Source organism: Astyanax mexicanus, chromosome 2 (assembly GCF_023375975.1).
Source record: "Astyanax mexicanus isolate ESR-SI-001 chromosome 2, AstMex3_surface, whole genome shotgun sequence".
Classification (NCBI taxonomy): Eukaryota; Metazoa; Chordata; class Actinopteri; order Characiformes; family Acestrorhamphidae; genus Astyanax; species Astyanax mexicanus.
In genome coordinates, this window is record NC_064409.1 from 73,997,177 (window position 1) to 74,014,946 (window position 17,770).

Sequence of the window (17,770 nt, forward strand, 5' to 3'; positions counted from 1 at the left end):
AATAAATGCTCTAAATGACAATATTTTTATTTGGAATTTGGGAGAAATGTTGTACATAGTTTATAGAATAAAACAACAATGTTCATTGTACTCAAATACATACCTTAAAAAGCAAAATCATTTCTGGGATTAACTATCAATATGCATGAAAATCCTGCAACTGTCTGGAGAAGTGGGATCTCTGTATCTGAAATAATGGAGCTTAATCCAGTCCTTTCGGGATGATTTGTGGAGTTGAAGATGATGATGATGTGGTAAGGATGGTGATCTTCCAATATATTATCCTCACTTTTGCTCCTTCTAACAGCAGTGCTCCAAAATCAAGCAGAAAGCCTTCTTTGGTAAACACAGTTACTCCAAAAAAAGCAGGATAACCCCTTCTTTAATAGCCTTGATTTTAAAAGAGACAATGAATAAGCATGTCTCAATCCTTTTGTCCAAATTGAGTATGCAGACGTAAATTAGAGGATGTTATTGTTTTCTATGGTTAGCAAAAAAAAAAAAGTCAAAGTTAATTATTTAGTTTGGACATGCCTTCAATTCTTTCCTTGTCTCTGACGTTTCGTTGCTGTCGTACGTCATAATGGAATTCCACATTTCTGCAGAGCCAGCCAACATTCCTGAACGCTGACGTAGTGTACTCTGAGAGGTACTCCAGCAGATCATCCACTGATAAATAAACTACGCTTAGTGACGTAAAGCAGAGCAGCAGGTTGTGTTCACTGTTGGGTCTGTTTGATATAAGGAATGTACTCAAAAAAAAAGTTTTAAGGTAGTGTCCATAAACTAAATGCCAACCATTAGTTGTACCTCAGCATCAGCATTGTAGTTAATTCTCAGTTCTTATGCAGATTGTGAGTAGATGGAAACAGATGCTTGTGCTCTTTGGTGAATCTGAAGGGAAATGTCACGGGCAGCAATCCAATTACAGGGTGAGAATTCTCTCTGGATTGTTGCTACGTTTATTTTATCTCCCTAATGGAAACTTCCACCAGAGTGGACTCAGGTGCAGACAGAGTTACAACAGGGACAAAATACATACAAAAACTTGATAAAACAGAAGCAAAGAGAGGTGGAATGATGTGAAATGTGAAATGGGTAGCACGGTGGTTTAATGGTTAGCATGTTCACCTTTCTGTGTTGGGGTCCTGGGTTCAAGTCCCTACCTGGTTGGAGTTTCCTTTCACCCTTCTTTCTCCCTGCGTCTGTGTGGGTTTTCTACCAAAATCCAAAAACATGAAGTTCAGCTTAACTGACTCTAAAAATAAACTCTACTACGGCAATTAAGTTTGGCAGAGGGACAGATATTTTCATGTCATTACGTGGCGTGTCACATGGGGGGGTAAAACGAAGTGTAATATGATGGGGTGCTCAAGACTAGTAGCTCTCCAGCCCAGAAGGTTGTTGAACCCAATTGCAGAATAGTTTATAATAAATTAATAAATAAATAACTATACCGCTCGTCAGGGTCATGGTCCATGACACTGCCTCTGCCCCAGATAGTGAATTGGGACAAGGCCAGGAAAAAAACGCCCTTATAAGGAGATATGGACCCCGAGAACAAGCGGACACTAAAGTCACGCCAAGCGACAGAGAGACAGGGGAGGGATATAAACAAAAGCTCACCAGGAAGGCATTTTATTTATAGGCATTTTTTTTTTCATTATCGTTCATTACAGTTCAAACAACCTCATGGGCCAAAACTTTCATGCTTGTGGTCGAAATATGCCTATTGCCGACCCCTCCAGGTGAGCAGTTGTTTCCTGTTGAGAGTACGCTGTGCACGATTGGCTGCTTTTCAGCATTCTGTGTTGAATGAGTGGCAAAAAGGCGCTATATATAAGTGTAATTGTAAAAAAGTAAGTGAGTAAAATGATTGTGTGCACCTCTCTGAGAAAAAAGAAAGGGTGGGAAAATGAAAACAAAAGTGCCAAACAGACTAAAGGGAAAGATGATAGAACCGCAGGGACTCGGTCTGTATCGGGAAAAAGAGAAAAGAGAAACGAGTATCTTCTGAAGACCACCTTGCAGTCTTTTACTTAGAAACTAACAAAAGGGAGAAAACACAGAAGTAAACTCAAAAGAGCAGGAAACAGATATCAGCCTCAAGGGAGAACACTCAAGAAGGCTAGATATCTCTTTTCTTTCCTTTTCTTTCAAACAGACAAAGCCTTTTACTTCTTTTCTGCTTTGAAACAAACTAAGAAAGCTTTCAGCTACCAGTGAGATCTGAACAGAATCAAGACTCTGCTTAAACAGTGCAGAGCCCTCTTACAGATAGAAGGTAAAGAATGGATGGTATAAAGCAACCATGGAGGTTTACATTGACATTAGTAATGGTTTTACAGAGATGCGCACCAATTAAGCATAACATTATGACCACCTCCTTGGTTCTACACTTATTAACTATATAATAAGCTCCATTGCGCACACAGAGGCACTGTAGTTCTGTATCTGTTTCTCTGTATACTTTATTATTCTCCTCCGTGGGTCATTATTATTCTCAGCACTGCAGTGATTAGCATGGTGGTGGTGTATGAGGTGTTAGTATGTGTTGAGCTGCTGGTACAGTGAGTGGATCAGATGCAGCAGTGATTAGCATGGTGGTGGTGTATGAGGTGTTAGTGTGTGTTGAGCTGGTGGTACAGTGAGTGCATCAGATACAGCAGTGATTAGCAGTGATTAGCATGGTGGTGGTGTATGAGGTGTTAGTGTGTGTTGAGCTGGTGGTACAGTGAGTGGATCAGATACAGCAGTGATTAGCATGGTGGTGGTGTATGAGGTGTTAGTGTGTGTTGAGCTGGTGGTACAGTGAGTGGATCAGATACAGCAGTGATTAGCAGTGATTAGCATGGTGGTGGTGTATGAGGTGTTAGTGTGTGTTGAGCTGGTGGTACAGTGAGTGGATCAGATGCAGCAGTGATTAGCATGGTGGTGGTGTATGAGGTGTTAGTGTGTGTTGAGCTGGTGGTACAGTGAGTGGATCAGATACAGCAGTGATTAGCAGTGATTAGCATGGTGGTGGTGTATGAGGTGTTAGTATGTGTTGAGCTGGTGGTACAGTGAGTGGATCAGATACAGCAGTGATTAGCAGTGATTAGCATGGTGGTGGTGGTGTATGAGGTGTTAGTGTGTGTTGAGCTGCTGGTACAGTGAGTGGATCAGATACAGCAGTGATTAGCAGTGATTAGCATGGTGGTGGTGTATGAGGTGTTAGTGAGTGTTGAGCTGGTGGTACAGTGAGTGGATCAGATACAGCAGTGATTAGCAGTGATTAGCATGGTGGTGGTGTATGAGGTGTTAGTATGTGTTGAGCTGGTGGTACAGTAAGTGGATCAGATACAGCAGTGATTAGCAGTGATTAGCATGGTGGTGGTGTATGAGGTGTTAGTGTGTGTTGAGCTGGTGGTACAGTGAGTGGATCAGATACAGCAGTGATTAGCATGGTGGTGGTGTATGAGGTGTTAGTGTGTGTTGAGCTGCTGGTACAGTGAGTGGATCAGATGCAGCAGTGATTAGCATGGTGGTGGTGTATGAGGTGTTAGTGTGTGTTGAGCTGGTGGTACAGTGAGTGGATCAGATGCAGCAGTGATTAGCAGTGATTAGCATGGTGGTGGTGTATGAGGTGTTAGTGTGTGTTGAGCTGCTGGTACAGTGAGTGTTTCAGATACAGCAGTGATTAGCATGGTGGTGGTGTATGAGGTGTTAGTGTGTGTTGAGCTGGTGGTACAGTGAGTGGATCAGATACAGCAGTGATTAGCAGTGATTAGCATGGTGGTGGTGTATGAGGTGTTAGTATGTGTTGAGCTGGTGGTACAGTGAGTGGATCAGATACAGCAGTGATTAGCAGTGATTAGCATGGTGGTGGTGTATGAGGTGTTAGTGTGTGTTAAGCTGGTGGTACAGTGAGTGGATCAGATACAGCAGTGATTAGCATGGTGGTGGTGTATGAGGTGTTAGTGTGTGTTGAGCTGGTGGTACAGTGAGTGGATCAGATGCAGCAGTGCTGCTGGAGGTTTTAAACACTGTGTTTAACCTCTCACTGTCCTCCACGCTATTACACACTCCTACCTACAGCTAAAACATAAAGTAGATAAAGTAAAGTCAGAGAGCGAAGATCTGAATCTGTTGCTTAATCAGTTTACAGTGTTGGTTCATTTTCTTAGTCCTACATCAGCGCACACAGGACGCTGTTGGTGGTCTATTCTCAGTATTTCTCAGTAGTGACTCTGAGGTGCAGGGGTGATAGTGAAAAAAAATCCTGAGCCTGAACTTTTTTTTCCTGTTCCAACAGGGTGAGGAGGGGGGGGGGGTTGTTGGGGAGGGACAACAGACTGCATATGTGACGTAACATAGGCATAAATGTTGACACATTATTCAAACATTTAATAGTCTGTGTATAACCTTATTGTCAAGTGACACATTTTAGATAACGTTTTCATTTTCATATTTACATTTTCTCCACTCTTTTTTTCTACTGAGAGCTCTTCTTAAGATGGTGTCCTTGTGTAAAATAATGTAACTTTATGTTTCATAGAGATTTTTATAAACGTCAGGACATGTGGTCTTACTGTGAACTACAAATGAACAGAAGTCACATTACAGCAGTGTTTCTCAACCCTGATCCTGCATATTCTACTGCATATTAACACTGTTCTGTATATTCTTCTGCATATTAACACTGTTCTGTATATTCTTCTGCATATTAACACTGTTCTGTATATTCTTCTGCATATTAACACTGTTCTGCAGATATTCTTATGATTTTAGCCGATCTGATTCAGGAGTTTAGGGTTAAGCAGTTTATCAGAGCTGTGTGTGGATGAAACTGGTGAAACCGGTGAAACTGCTCACTTACAAGAAGCTGCAGTTCCTCATCCAACCACTAGTGGGAGCTGCAGCAGCACAAGCCCCCGCTGTCTTTACTCAGTCACAGCTACAGCCCAGCCACGGGCTACAGAGCTCAGCTCAGCCAGTCTGGAGCGTTTTTTTACACGTTTTTTTTAAGTTCATCTGTGTAGGAAAAGGTTTTAAAAACGGATAATACAGCTCTCTACAGTTCACCTTTCAGCCAAAGCAGCTAACAGCAGCAGTTGTCACGGAGGCACTGCTCGGATTACATTATAAACAGGTCAGTTAGCGCGCTGCTAACCTCAGGATGTTTATAACTACGGAGTTTAGTGGACACACCACGGCTGCAAGGTTAGACTGTTGAAGGCTACTGAAGACTATTAAAGGCTATTGGAGGTTATTGAAAGGGTTATTTGAGCAGAAATCAGTAAAGGCTGGTTAGATAAGTGATTCACCTCCTCGTCCTTTACTGCGGTGAAACTGCGACTAGCGCTGTCACAGTGATGTTTATTTAACGTCATTAAAACTGATTTTGTCAGGTATTGTCTTATAAATATTTACACAGAACTTATATCTCTCATAAAAAGCGTTTATTTTGCTCAGTAACACTCGTGTTTATTTACTAGCAGCGTAAATTACCAGTGTTTGCTTTGGTGTGGATGTAATTAGGGGAATCTGTACCAGCCAGGTTTGCCAGGCACCTGTGTGGCATTAATGTGGCATTTGGCCCCGCCCAAGATCGGTATCGGCGATCGGCCCATCGTGGTGAAAGACGACCGGCGATCGGAATCGGCCCCAAAAACACTGATCGGTTCAGGAGGTGTAAAAAAGGAGGTGAATTTTGGCAGTGCATCTGCGATTCTTTTGCTCTCTGCCCGTTTCTTTCGTTTAGCACAACCACTTTCATAACTCCGCTTCATTTTCACTGTGACAGCTGTCACTCTAGGTGAAAATCAAGATCAGGTGAAAATCTAGGTGAAATGATTGTGGAATTGTGGAAAACACAATTTTAGTTCAGTGATCAGGGTTAAGAAACTGCTTTAAACTACAAACATAAAGTACTGTACTAAATTCTGACTATCCACTACATCTGGCTTCTAGCTAATTAGCTATATTCATTTTCTCCTGTAATCCTAAACTAATAACGACAGTGAAATATGTGAAATAGTGATTAGCTGATCAGGTACAGGGCAAGTTGAACATTACATATATAGTTTATTTATTTTCTAAAACCTTGACTCCCTATCAAGCTAACTCACTAACACAGCTGCAGTTTATTAATCACAGTGGGTTTAATCTGTGTGCTGATACAAGAAGTGTATTTTTAACCAGCTATCAGAAACATATCATCACAGTTTACGTGTTTAGCCTACCGTTATCTTTTTTTGAGAAAAATCTCCGTATATCCAGATCTGTTTTTAAATCAGCTGAAGCTGCTGCGTCCGATCCCGCTGCTAAATCTCACAGCAAGGGAGGGGCTTCCCCCGCTCCTCCGCAGTTTCTACTGAGAGGCGGGACTTAATACCTGAACCGGCTCTATTTATTTATTTATTTATTTTATTTATATATATATATATATATATTTTTTTTTATAGAGCCACGCTACGCCGGATTTCCGGCGCGGCGCCGGAACGCTATCACCCCTGGAGGTGTTTAAGAACTCCAGCAGCACTGCTGCATCTGATCCACTCACTCTCCCAGCAGCACAACACACACTACTAACACCTCATACACCACCACCATGCTAATCACTGCTAATCACTGCTGTATCTGATCCACTCACTGTACCAGCAGCTCAACACTCACTAACACCTCATACACCACCACCATGCTAATCACTGCTAATCACTGCTGCATCTGATCCACTCACTGTACCACCAGCTCAACACACACCAACACCTCATACACCACCACCATGCTAATCACTGCTAATCACTGCTGTATCTGATCCACTTACTGTACCACCAGCTCAACACACACTAACACCTCATACACCACCACCATGCTAATCACTGCTAATCACTGCAGTGCTGAGAATAATAATAGCTGCTCAGTGGTGGTCATGTGTTGGGTTTCCAACAACTCTACAACAATATGAGTCTTTGTGCAATATGTAAGACACTCTATATAAGCTAGGGTAGCCATCTTTTCCACCTTTGCCCTCTTTTTCCCAGACATGTCTTTATTTCTTGGAATGTGAAAAATGTGTCTGGATTACTAAAATGTCCAGTATTTTGCATAGATTTCACATCAGGGTTCAATTCTACAGTTACCACATATTCTGTGTACAAGTTTATACAGTATTCTGCATGTCTGCTTAAGCCTGAATATCTCGGCATCTCTACTGTGCTACAACCACCAAACAGAAAAAGTTAAGACCTTGTGGAGAATGCAAAGAAAACAAAAAATCAGTGTTTTTTAACATGTACAGGGGTTGGACAATGAAACTGAATCACCTGGTTTTAGAGCACAATAATTTATTGTGGTGACGGACAGTTCTGGTGGAAACAGGAGAGTTGAGGTGCACATTGAATTCTGTCGTGATTTGATCAGCCGTGGTTTTATGTTTTTTGGATACAATCCGGGTTAGCACCCAAACATCCCTTTCAGACAGCTTCCTCTTACAGCGTCCACAGTTAATCCTGTTGGATGTGGTTGGTTCTTCTTGGTGGTATGCTGACATTACCTTGGATACCGTGGCTCTTGATGCATCACAAAGACTTGCTGTCTTGGTCACAGATGCGCCAAGGCTCATTTTAGACTCAGGCAATTAACCAAAATATTGTGGGCACAGAATCAATAATTTAACATACAGTATTTACTTTCCACCACCTTAAGATTTAATAGAAACAAATGGTCTTCCAAGGGCCTAAAGTGTGGATGGACACCCCTAGAAAAAAAAAAACTAGATTAAAGTATACTAAGCATTATTATGCTATAGTGCACTAAAGTGTACTTTTAGTCACATTATGAATCAGTATATTTAAAGACGGCTAAAAAGGTACAACTTTTTTTGTACTTTAATTGTATAAAAATAGTACAAAAGTCGGTACCATTTAAAAATAAGACTACCTTTTTAAAGAGTTTACAATCAGTTTATTAATGGTTACTAATTAGGTTGTAAATGACTTAAAAATCATTAATAATCAGTTATAACACATATGTAGAAAGGGCAACAATGACCTGTTGTTATAAATGACTAAAAGAGTTAGTGGTGGAATGATTAAACTTGGGAGCTAAATGGTTAAACTGATGTTGACTGGTGGAGAATACGGAGATGGAGAAGCAAGTTGAGTTAGATGGAGAAGACAAAGTAAGTTGAGTATCTAACAAGATCTGGCAAACAACAGGCCTTTGTTGCCCTTTCTACGTATGTGTTATAACTGATTATTAATGATTTTTAAGGCATTTACAACCTAATTAGTAACCATTAATAAACTAATTGTAAACCATTTATAAACCCTTTATAAAGGTAGTCTTATTTTAAAGTGGTACCCAAAAGTCTTACTTAAATTGTGCTAAGTGTACTTAACTGTACTAAAATGTAATGTAATGTAATTTTAAATATATTTAAGTAACATTTAAACACAAGTAAAATAGCATCAAATAGCATGCCACACATTTTCAAGCAGGAGGAATAGGTCTTATGATGTAGCTGGTCATGGCATGGTCACAGCATCTGTGTCTTCAAGGCAAGATCTTGAAACTCTTGAGAGCATTGTCCTGCTGGAATAGTGGACCACTCAGGGTTAATATAAAAATAAGAGGTTATTTTTTAAGGCTTGTTTCAGATTTAGAAGGCAATATGTGCCAGAATCTTTACTGATGAAAAATGATTGGCATGGCCTATTCTAACAGGACTATATAATATATAATAATCACATTACCCATAATCTCCATGTAAAAGGAATCCCATCTGAATAGAGCTTAAGATTTAAGACTTTTTTTTTCATACATATATGGTTTTCCATATGGTTTGGTTTGTTTTCACACAGGAAAAAACAAGCATTGGACAACACCCTAGCAACCAACATTTAGATTGCAGCAACACTGCTGTATTTAATTCTACACAGATGAGGGTGGTTTCCAAATTTCCAAATTGGTGGATGTGCAGGATGATCCCTAATAAGAGCAGGAGGCTAAAATGCTTGTTTATTGGTTTGTTCCTTCATCACTTTTGGCAGAGTGATTCATGTAGTGTGCATGAACAGCATGCGTGTGCCGTGATGGCATCTAATTCTTTTCAAATGCGTCAAGGAGTGGGTGGAGTTTGCATTTTTTTTTATTATGACCATTCACCAGTGAGCAAAAGCCACATGCAGGACAGGTGACGTACAGCGAGATGGGTGAGTACTGTTGGAAGCTAATGAGCTAAATGTGTAATGTCTAAAATGTTGGTTTCTTTTATTTAACATTGAGCCCTTTCTCCTGTATTTCTCCTAAATATTATATTTTGTGGTTTTTGTAGCCGTGTTTTGATGTTATCAAATGAAAACAGCTAGACTTGATACCCGTGAACTCGAGTGACTTGTGTGGGTTCAGTGCTCAGTGCTGGTTTTGATTTTGGTTTTGGAGAGAAATAAACCGGCTCTACGGTATTTATGTCGTAGTCACTGCAAGCCCTCTTCTGTTTACCGCAGCTGTAAATCAATCAGTCAGTAACTGATAAACAGCAGTGGTGAGCAGAATGGGCGTTTACCTTGACTACTACACACAAAATACTTTAAAGCTTAAAAGTTTTTAAAGTTTATTTACTTCCTCAAAACCAGCAGTAGACCATAAACAATGGAGGCTAGTTTTGGTTTCTGTTTTAATTCCAGTCAGGAAGGAATTAATTGCACGTCTCTAGGCAGGCTTGATTATTTAAGGTCAAGTCTGAGTTGAACTCTCTGGGCTAATCTGATCTGCAGGTCAGTGAACAAAGGACACAGGAACGTGTTCCAGCTGGGATTAAAAGAAACACCTGAAAGGAAAGTGAAAGTTCTGCAGCTGACCTCATTCTGAAACCAAAGCCAAAACCATTCCAAAGACAAGCTCCAAAAATAAACCAGTTTGTTCCCAGTTTCTGGAAGCTCAAATGAATATAGGGCCCTATTTTAGTGATCTGTTGGCGAGTCATCAGTCGTGCACTGTGCAGCTTGATTTAGGGAGTGTCAGTCCGTCTTTGCTATCGTAATGACGGGAAAAGTACACAAATTGCGCAGCTTGAAATTTCCAAAAGCCATGAACTAATTCTCTAAATGAATCTTGGGTGTGTTTTGGGTGTAATGTGAAATAAAAAAAAATAAAAAACAATGAGTGTTAAGAGTTAGATGCGCTCTGACTTTGGCAGATTGGTATTTATAACAGCACATGCTGTTCATTTACAGGAACAGCAATGTTATTCTATTTAGTGTTCTGTTAATTAGTAATGTAAAACTTTTTATGTGCTCTGCTGTACTTCCTTGTGTGTGTATCAAGTGTGGGTGTACAGAGGCTAAATGCGTGTGATGTGCCTATGTTGCCAAGATAGCAATGAATATCTGACAATTGATCGTTGATTGTTGTCAGGGTTTAAATCAGACAGTGGCGCACATGTGTTTCTGCTATAAGGATAACAATACACTAAAAATTTGCCTGAACACACCTCACTTCAAGACCACCACGCCCATCCACATAGATACAGTATATTCATTTGTAGCTCTTTGTAGCTCTTAGATCTGCTCGTTTTGGACGACCTTGTTTTAAATGGAATATTTCTAATGCCGTCTTAATTGTGACTAGGATTAGCAGCGGCCCAACAATTTTATCTTTATATTTTTATATATTTTTTTAAGAACAAACAGAGTATCAGAGTATTCAGATTGGTTTATTTTAATGCTTATCAAACCAATGAGGTTTTCTCCTTGAATTGGGATTTTGCAGGGTGGGATGTCTAGATTATAGATGGCATGTTATGAGTCATTGGGGAGCAGCTGACAAAACCATTTGACAAATGTGTTTTAATGCATATTGCCCTATAATTCAATGAATCTGGTTTCTACTTGGTTTGGTTTGTTTTCACACAGGGAAAGATTCAAACTCACCATAATGCATCACCATGAATTATGTGGGAATGTTCTCTCTGATTACTATTTTTACCATTTGTTTTTACCATTTTTACAGCATTTAGCTGACACGTTTATCCAAAGTGACCTACAAGCTTATTCCTATTTCAGAGGTGGGTCAATGTACTGTTAGGAGTCTTGCACAAGGACTCTTATTGGTGTAGAGCTGCCTTTAGTCACCCAGACTGGGAATTGAACCCCAGTCTCCCAGATGATGTGATATCTTCCTAACAGGTAGTGGTGTTATCCATTGCGCCACACCAACCACATTAATGGCTGAGGTTTAGCCTATAACAAATCAATCAATGTCAATGACACTACGGGTCAGTTTCCCAGACAGGGATCATGCCTAGTCATAGAATTTTACTTTTATTGGGAAATGGCTTAATCCCTGTCTGGGAAAACTCAAGTCAAGTCATATTAAGTCAAGACTGCCCCAATATGTCCAAATGTTTGTGGATAGTGAATTGCATACAGAGAAGGTGCTGCTTGATCACATCAGAAATATACAAAAATAAAGAAGTAACACTTGAAGAAGGAAATTAGAATCAGACTTCATGAGTTAAATATGAAAATATTTAAGCTTTCTTTTTCTAATGATTTCAGTTAGCATCACTGGTCCTGGTCTATGAAGCAACACCATAAAAACAGGTTAATTGGCAGATTTCCACAGACAGCAGCTGCAGCTTGTTAACATTTCAAGGCTAAAATGATCATTTATTGGGTAAGTTGTACGGTGGCCGAGAAAGCCCAGCGCAGTGCAAATTGAAAGCGCTGCAAAAGCACAAAACACATCCATCAAAATTACAACACAGGCGCAGCATATAGAAAAACGCGCTGCAAAAAGAAAAACGCGCTGCAAATACAACCACAACACAACGGAAGTGAGTCACAACACAAAGGAATTTTCCCGGGGGACCTTAAAAGATGCTGTACCAGCTGTATACAAAAGACAGTAAGTGGCAAACAAGCTTCTGAAAAGTAAGTTATGTTTATTACCTGTGATTACCACGGTTGTGTGCATATTATTATAAGTTCTGCTTCACAAAACGCCTTGTTTGCCACTTATTGTCCTTTGTACACATAGTGAAGTCCGAGACGTTACTGAAGACGCAGCTTAGCTGGTACAGTATCTTTTAAGGTCCCCCGGGAAAATTCCGTTGTGTTGTGACTCACTTCCGTTGTGTTGTGGTTCTATTTGCAGCGCGTTTTTCTATTTGCAGCGCGTTTTTCTAGTTGCAGCGCGTTTTTCTATTTGCTGCGCCTGTGTTGTAATTTTGATGGATGTGTTTTGTGCTTTTGCAGCGCTTTTCAATTTGCACTGCGTTGGGCTTTCTCGGCCAACGTAAAGTTGTCTTTTACTCACAGTTTGTTCATTTTTACAATTTTTTTACAGGCTGTATTTACAGTATACAGTGCTTTTCTAGTGACTCAGCAGGAGGTTTCACAAAGCCACTGTAGAAAAGTGGGTTAAGGTTCCCTGGATTGAAGCCAAAACACCCTCCAAGACAGAGGAAGAAACCCTGAAAGGAACCAATCCCTGCAAAACGAGTTCCTCAAAACAGCCAATAGCAATAAAAAAGTGCACTAAAGAGAAATGACTAATAGATGCACAGTGAGAACAGAGGTAATGGTGTGGTAATGGTGTGGTAACGCAGAAATGCGACAGTGAATCATTTCAGAATAAAACAGGACAGGCCACAATAGTGACTCTGCGTGAGTCGTAGTCATGTTATCAGTTCAACCCCAGCTCACACTCACATATTCCATAAATAACTGAACATCTGCACCTTCCCTTCAATCCAACACAAACAGAAACTCAACACTCAACACTCAACCACACACACATTATTTATTCAGCCTTAAATAAACAGAAAAACTGGAATAAAAACGGGATCTGCACATTTTTTCACACACCCGCCTTTCTTCCACCTGGGATTTCCAGCATTAATCAGCAGTAACTGTTTAGATACTGAATAATCAGACAATAGAATAAACACATTGATGTATCTGAATCTGTTAATTGATCTGTTTATTTATTATATATTTTTAATCGATTTTTACATTTTAGATTGCAACCGTTTTAGGTTTTGTAAATAATCATGATTGTATTACAAATGTGCGAATGTGTGATGAATCGCCTTTAAAAAGGTTTTGAACTATAGCATCACGTGTCCCTAGGTGGTTGCTAATTATTTTTAGCTGGTTGCTATGGTGTTGCTATGGTATTGCTAGTTGTTTGCTACAGATGGTTGCTAGGACATTAGTGTATTATTGTTATATTAATAATATTTTGGGCAAAATATATTTGTGGATGCCGAACGTTTGTTAGCCAAATGTATTTGCATTACACATCTTTAAACCACCTAGCAAACAACGGGGCACCCAGTGGTCCAGTGGTCTAAAGTGTTGCCAATATGATTAGGAGATTGCTGGTTCGAATCCCGATCATGCAGCTTGTCATCAATTGGCCTTGCTCTCTCTGGGTGGGTAGATGGCGCTCTTTCCCCTCCTCACTCCAAAGGGTGATGTCGATCAGCACAAGGCGTCTGTGAGCTGATGTATCAGCTTTCCTCCGAGTGCGCTGTGATGCTACTCGAAAAGAGGCGGAGTCTGACTTCACATGTATCGGAGGAGGCATGTGCTGGTCTTTACTGTCCTGGAGTTGGGGCATCACTAGTGATAGGCACTAGTGATTAGAGTCCTAATGAGTGGGTTGGGTACTTGTCCTTGTAAATTGGGCAGAAAATGGGATAAAAAAATGGGATAAAAAGTCACTAAACAAAACACCATAGCAACCATCTGGGATATCGAAGCAACCATCTGGCAACACCTTAGCAACCCCTTACCAACACCATAGTGACCACCTAGCAAAACCTTAGCAACCAACTGCGAAACCATAGCAACCTGTGTAAACCATATTAGCAGTGCAATCATCCTTTATATGGCCACAGCAACCTCAGGGCATTTTCACAGAAGAACTCCATCCAAACCGTAAATCAATTACACAATTCCATTTGTCACTTTTCTGATTGTAGGATCACAAAATCTTACACAAGTTGCTGTTTTTTTTTATTATACCTGGATACAAACATACAGAAATCACAGTTCAGGAGCTCTTCATGAGATGTTTTTTTTTTTTTTAATCTATGCATGGCTTTATAAGGATATGTAGAATGAACCAATCGCAAACGCAACCCCACACACAGCAACAGGAGCGGATAGCTTCCACATCTGCAGTGGATTGACCACACCAGAGTCCACTGTTAGCGAAACATTAGGTCACCAATTTCTCCTAGATCACCAATTTCTCACACTTGACCAAATGATGAAACTAGCTTGTGTAAAAATGCTCTTAATTCTTAGGTATAGCATATTAGCAGTTTTGTGTAGTTAAATGTGAGATAATGGATGTTAAGTCGTATTTTGTCTTCCTGTTTCGTTTTATCAGTAAATTCAGATGAGTGATATATTGATTTATTCATGTTGGTTTGGCAGTTCATGTCTTCAGGCATTCAGGTGCATCTCTACTCATCTCTTACTGCACAGAATATAATTTATTCATAACAATTATTCATTAAATATTAATTTCCTGACTCACTGGAATGATAAGTCTTGGATTTATAGCCAAATCTCCTCATGATGAGGCATGTCTGTTGCAATTAATCACATCTGTAATGAACTACACCCTAACATAAAATATAATTACCCTCTTCCTCTTATTATTCAAACACAAACAAAAACTAAAAAAAAAAAAAACTATGAAAAAATGGGGAAAAATGAAGACAGGCAGCAAAATTCCCTCTTTCAACTTGATTTCCTTTAAAGGAAAAAGAAAAAGGAAATGGGGGAAATGCTGGCTGGCGATTTCATGAGCTTCCTCCCAGAGTTCTTGGAAGGATGTCCCACAGATTATGACACACAGTGCAGTCACCATAATAGAAGTCATATTGAATTCATGTTAAAATATATCTGTAGGTATTTACACCACCTTTCTAATTAGTTATTGAAAAGTTCAATGACTCAAATATATAACTTCACCCACTGCTGGAGCTTTCAACATGCTGAATGCCAATCGTCCACCAGAGGGAGGATGCTGCATTAGAATTACTCATCCAACATCAGTATCTGTCCTCACTGATGCTCTTGTGCCTGAATACAATCAAATTCTCAGAGTTAGAACAGTTTTCTAGTGCTCTAATCCTCTGTTGCTCTAATACAATCCTAGAAGAGTAAATTTGGTTAATTAAAAAAAAAAGAGGACATGTTTCTTATAAATGCAATATATAATATATATGAACAAAAGTATTGGCACATCTGATTATTCATTGATTATTCAGAAATCAATGCTTTTAGAAATACTGAATGAATTCAATTAAAACTCATTTAAATGATTGAAAAAAAATAATACTAACCAAACTGATTGTTTCACATATTATTAATAAACTCAGTAAAAAAAAACAATAAGGGTGCATTAATTAACAGTGCTTAAAACAGAATACCTTAACTACTTATAGTATCACTTATAGTATAGTAATCACAGTTTTTATGCATCTTGGCATGTTCTCCTCCACCAGTCTTACACACTACTTTTGGATAACTTATTAAAGTAACTGGAGAAAATGAATACTAACAAACTGATTGTTTCACATATTATTAATAAACTCAGTAAAAAAAAAAAGTTTAGTAGCATCATGTTGAAATAATTACAGAAGAAGAAGCGATACAAGTAACAGGTTTAAGTTTTATAAAATACATATATATAAAAAGCATTAACACTTTACAATAAGGGTACATTAATTACCAGTACTTATAACAGAATAATTCAACTACTTATAGTTCATATTCATAAAGTTTTAAGAGTTTGGTGGAATAACCCTGGTTTTTAATCACAGTTTTCATGCATCTTGGCATCATGTTCTCCTCCACCAGTCTTACACACTGCTTTTTGATAACTATATATTCTAATACAATATTCAAATGCTCTAAGGCCAACCTAGAAGAGTGGTAATCTTGTAAAAAAAAAAAAAAAAAAAAAGAGGACTTCTTATAAAACAGTAAATAAGAAGGTGTCTATAATTATTACTTTTATTATTTTTATACTTCTTATAAAATAAATACTACTAACCATATTGACATTTTTCTTCTATATCCTATATTTATCTATAACAACATAAACTATATGCACAAAAATATTGGGACACCTGATTATTCATTCATTTATTGATTCTTCTAAAATCAGTTGTATTAAAAGTACTGAATAAATTCAATTAAAGCTCATTAAAGCTCACCAAACTGAATGTTTGATGTACTATTAATAAAAACTGTTAAAAATGTTAAAATAATTGCAGAAGAAAAAGCGAGTCAAGAAAGAGGTTTAAGTTCTAAAAAAAAAAAAAATATATATATATATATATATATATATATATATATATATATATATATATATATATATATATATATATATATATATATATATATATATAAAGCATTAAAACTTTACAATAAGGGTACATTAAGTAATATTACTTACGACAGAATATCTCAACTACTTAATAATTTACTCCAGTTCAGACATTATTATCAATTTTTAACTAATATATCTCAATTCTGAATCATTGAAATTGAATAATGTTTAAAAAAGGCCTTACTAGTTAATGATTAGTTGAGGCTTTACTTAAAAAATTACTAGTTAACAGTAGCTCTATCCAAAACCTCACATCACCAAACGCAGCGATACAGGCCAGCACAGGATACTTTTGGAAATATTGTGTATTTAAAAAAAAAGTAAAATCAAAATCACTCTAATACATTTGTTTTCTAGTTAGATTTATTTTATTATTAATGATATTAAATCTGTTGAATCATTCTGATTAGTAAAACCACCAAGCTTATATATCCTTCATGGCATGCCATTCTGATGAGTCACACTTCCAGCACAGACTTTATTAATTTAAATTTGCCGAGTCATATTTGTTTGTTTACGCAGAATTTTACTTTGTTTCTTATCTAAAAGTAATTTTTAATAGTAAAATAGAAAGATATATATATATATATATATATACTTTTTCTAGTGTGAATAACAGTGTAGATATCTGAACTTCATGCAAGTGTCTTGAATCTGAGTTTAAACCAGTTAAAATGTAAATAGAGATAAGAGCGAGCAGGATTGTGCCTGTGTCAGTGTATGACTAACAAATATGACTAATATGGCTTTATAGATGTGTAGATCTGATATTATTACTAGAAAAAATCATGCTTATTGGTAAAGTTACAACTTATAAGTATGACTGGGGGTATTTTTGGTTAAAATTACTTACCTAAAAATGGCTAATATATATATATATTTTTTTTTTTTTCTCGACCATACCTTCTCAATTAATGTGTTTTTTTTATATTTATTAAATTGATTTCTCTCTCTCTCTCTCTCTCTCTATATATATATATATATATATATATATATATAGAGAGAGAGAGAGAGAGAGAGAGAGAGAGAGAAAATATGTATATAAAATTTGGAAAACATGAAAAAAGACCATTTCAGTTTCTGAATCAGTTTCACTGATTTTGCTATTTGTAGGTTTATGTTTAAGTACAATGAACATGGTTGTTTTATTCTATAAACTACAGACAACATTTCTCCCAACTTAAAATATTGTCATTTAAAGCATTTATTTGTAGAAAATGAGAAATGGCTGAAATAATAAAAAAGATGGAGAGCTTTCAGACCTCAAATAATGCAAAAAAAAAAAAGTTCATATTCATAAAGGTTCAGAAATCAATATTTGGTGGAATAACCCTTGTTTTTATACCTACAGTTTTCATGAATCTTG